This window comes from Homalodisca vitripennis, chromosome 4 (assembly GCF_021130785.1).
Source record: "Homalodisca vitripennis isolate AUS2020 chromosome 4, UT_GWSS_2.1, whole genome shotgun sequence".
NCBI lineage: Eukaryota > Metazoa > Arthropoda > Insecta > Hemiptera > Cicadellidae > Homalodisca > Homalodisca vitripennis.
Genome location: NC_060210.1, coordinates 8134334 through 8138816, shown reverse-complemented (window position 1 = coordinate 8138816; position 4483 = coordinate 8134334).

Genomic DNA, 4483 nt, shown 5'->3' with positions numbered 1-4483 from the left:
ACCAAAGTGGAAAAATAAATCGATCTCTAGTTTCCTTACAGTGAAACAGAATCAGAAAAAGACTCCACTTCTGATGAACTAACGCCGATGAAGGAAAAAGAAAAAAACTAGAAAAAGACAGCGGAATCCGAAGAATTGGAAGAAAAAATGTTTAGGAAGGAGAGGCGACAAACGGGTAGATCATACACCAGCTCATGTGGTAAGATTGTTCCTCAAAAGAACCATTCAACACTTAGACTGCAAATGTAAATTTAAATGTAGTAATAAAAAGTAAGCAAAGATGAGCGTGAAGCTGTTTATGCTGAGCTATTATAAAATAGACCAAAATGAAAAATATCATTTCATACTAAGAAATACAGAGTGCAAAAATGTCAGTAAGAACAAAGGTGAAAAAATAATCCCCAGAAAAAGAATTCCTTTTCATATTTTTTTACATATAAACAACGAAAAGATTAGAGTTTGTAAACAGTTTTTTCTCCAAACTATTTTAGTTGAGTCAGAAGACCATTTACAATGTTCACAATAATAAGGACAAATCAAGTGAAGTACCGAAATCGGACGAAAGAGGAAAAAAAAACTAAAGACAGGACGCAAAAAGCTGATAAAGATATTCTTAGGAAACATATTGAATCTTTTGGCAAAAGTCGAGTCCCATTACTGCAGGGCAAAAACAGCAAAAGAATATCTTAGCCCTGACTTAAATATCAGTAGAATGTTTTGAGACATGTACCTTGAACATTGCAAGGAAACTTAAGGTGAAACCTCTATCCATATCAATGTATAGATCTATTTTCAATAATGAATATAATTTGGATTTTTTGCTACCCAAGGTCCGACAGATGTGACTTGTGCGAAGAATACTCTATGTCCCTAAAAGAAAATCGAATGACAGAAGAGCTTGCTGCCCAAATATGATGATCATATGTTCAATAAAACATTTATGAGAAATGAAAGAAAAAAAAGACCGAGAGAGTAATTGAAGTCGTTGTATGTTTTGACTTACAAAATGTTATAGCGCTACCTAGGGCTAACGTAAGCTGTTTTTTTTACAAAAGAAAGTTGAACGTATACAACTTAACTGCACATTGCTCAAAAGACAAAAAAGGCTATTGCGCATTTTGGCATGAAGCGCTTTGTGGTCCGTTCTGGGAATGATATTGCCAGTGCAGTGGTAAAAATAATGGAAAAAAATAAGTTCAGCGTTTCCAGATGTTAAAGATTATATTTTTGTGGAGTGACAGTTGTGTTCCCCAAAACAGAAAACTCTGTCATTTCATATGCCATATTCTTTATTTTATGGCAAAAAATAAAACACATTGAAACGAGTAACAATGAAATATTCTACACTCCAGGCCATTCATGCATACAGGAAGTAGATAATGTGCATTCCAACATTGAAAAGGCACTCAAAGTAACTGAGTTGGGGGGGGGGGGGGGTGGGGGGGGGGGGGGGTGGGGGGGGGGGGGGGTGGGGGGGGGGGGGGGTGGGGGGGGGGGGGGGTGGGGGGGGGGGGGGGTGGGGATTTGTTGGATTCTGGTATTGAAGTGAGTACTTCAACTGTAAGGAAAAGACTTCTGGAAGTTGGTCGAAAGGCAAGAAAACCGAAGAAAAAACAATTTCTTACTAAGAAAATGATGCAAAAACGTTTAGTATGGGCTAAGAAATACCGATCATGGACTGTAGATGACTGGAAAAAAGTTATTTTCAGTGATGAATCACATTTATTTGTGCAGGGATATCTATCAAGTGTTGTTAGGCGGAGTGAAGGTGAACCTTTGCGAGAAGGTCATATCCAACAGACTGTTAAACATCCTTCTAAACAGATGTTTTGGGGTTTTTTTTAACCACAAATGGTACTGGGAGCTTAGTTCCCATCAATGGGATGATGAATTCAGCCAAATACATCGACATACTACGCAGTCGGATAGTTCCATTTATGGAAACATTTGATGGAACATTTCAACATGACTTAGCCCCTTGCCACAATTCAAAATTGGTCAAGACTTTTATGCGGGAAAACAAAGTAAAAGTGCTTGATTGGCCTGGTAACTCACCCGACCTAAATCCGATTGAGAACTTATGGCATATTCTCAAGAAACGTTTAGCTAAGATGGATTGCACTACAAAAGAAAAAATGATAACAAGTGCTATACAAGTTTGGTTTCACGATGATGAAGTCAAGAACATGTGTGCTAAACTAGTGGAGTCAATGCCAAGACGTGTAGGTGAGGTCATTTCTGCTAAAGGAGGACATACTTCATACTAATGTATTGATTGTTCAATCTAAATAAGGTATCTAATGATTAAAAACTAATGTTTTAGGAAAAAAATTGGTTTTTTTCATTTGTCCCAATTAATTCGAACAGCATAGTATATCTATTAAAAAATCTTAAAATAATATTATATTTGTTATCATCTTCTGGAAGTCAAGTTTCTGGTTCTAAGAAGCATTTAAAATGCTCCTCATTTAAGGATTTTAAGGATGCTCCTCATTCCCAAACTCAGTCCGTGACATGTGCCTCCATTCTTATGGTAAAATACACTTTTTTGTTGGTATTATTCGATTACCATTAGAATGGTTTAATAAAATAAAATTTATGTTGAAGCTGTAAAACTTTTCTTTAACTTCTGAAGGAACTATTAATGTGATTTCTATTTATAATTTACCAAATAACAAAACATACCTGAAGTGTATTATTTAAAGATATACAGATCCCAAAATATTCTAAAAACTAAGAATTTAGTAATATGATAAAATTTATAACTAATTAACTAGGAATAATTATAATTTTAAAATATTTTTAGTGTAGCCAGCTAACTAGCTAACTAGAAATTCAAAGTTGGGTTCTTCATAAAATGTAGAAGTTTTGTTTCAACTTTTAACCCTCCATCGGGCGCTTAAAATTAGAAACACCATCAGGCGCTCACGGAGGTTTCCTCCAGGTTAGCGAAAAATGGATATCATAGTCGTTTAAACTGTTTTTATTTGTTTAAATATTCATACTGATTTAATTACAATGTAATATATTTATTTTTAGAAATTAAATAAAAATTACTCTCTTATGTAATGAATTTTCCAAATAAGAAATTCAAAATCTTAAAAAATGTTATTGTATAATAACAACATGATTAATTTTAAGGAATAATGCAATTAATTGCAAAAATGTTTAACCTACTGTAATAATATTTGGAAATTAACTTAGTTTTTAACTTCTTACAAAAACAACTTACTTCAATTCTTCAGATATTATACAATTGTTATGTCAATTATTACTCTGAAATCAAAATTTAATCTTTACTAAAACTTTTTTTACACACTACACAAAGTTTCAAAACATTTTCCTTCTGGTTCTTATAACGACAATGTTCACTCCATAAACAGTACTGAAATGTGCCCTAGCACACGGGAACTGTACCGACAAGTTTCTCGTCTTCATTCTCCATTTCACAAAATACAAATAAAATATATTGTAAAATTTAAAAAGAATCCATCACAGGTCACATATTTAGGCGCACACGGATTATTACTCCACAAAAACTAAACACAATAAGGCGCTCAACGGAGATTTCGTCCAAGCACTACAAACACGACATCGGGCGCTCACGGAGGAATCGTCCAGTCTCGCACGGAAGTAGACCTCATACTGACAGATTTTGACAAAGATAAGCGGGAGGCTATTGTTTCGCTTCCCCGAAAGATGCTCGTGAAGTACACTGCGGGAAACGACTGACAACATCAGAAAAGTAATACTATTTTTAATAATAAAAAATACACGGAGGAAAACTCCGTTTAGCGCCCGATGCAGGGTTAAGTAATGAGATATCATAAAGCATGAGTAGTCAAAAAACATTTTGGAAATTTTTAATTTTAACCCTTTGACTAGTAAACCTGCAACAAATTCGGGAGTGCACTACGTGCCACCTGTTGTAATTCCAATATCCATGCGGGATGTGATATGGGATTAAACAGTTTTCACAATAAGGTTTTGTGATGAATAATCTCTCGCATCAATACATATGCGATCTAGTGGAATAGATAAGAACCACTTTCAAGTAATTTCCGTTGTTTCCACTAGGTCACAGTTACTCTTTTGTTCATTTCTTTTTAATTCTGATTTACCGCTGTTTGATGATGTTCAGACAGTGTTCCAAGTAATCGGCTGATTCTATTTGTTTGTGTGCAGTTCTGTTGTATCTTATATATGTTGTAAGTCACTTTCACGTTGCCAGTTGACCTTACTATGTTTATAAGAAAATACTGACAATAGTTTATTCTATATTAATATGTTGTAAATAGAATAACATTTGTGCATAATTATAACAATTTCTGTATAAATACACAAAAATGTTAAATTGTTGTGTTTTTTTTATATTGCTTCTCCTGCAGTAAACCCAAAAACACGTATAAAATCTCAAAATAATAAAACTCACTTTTTAGGGCACTCTTACAAAGAAAAAACCCACCATTCAAAGGATTGAACA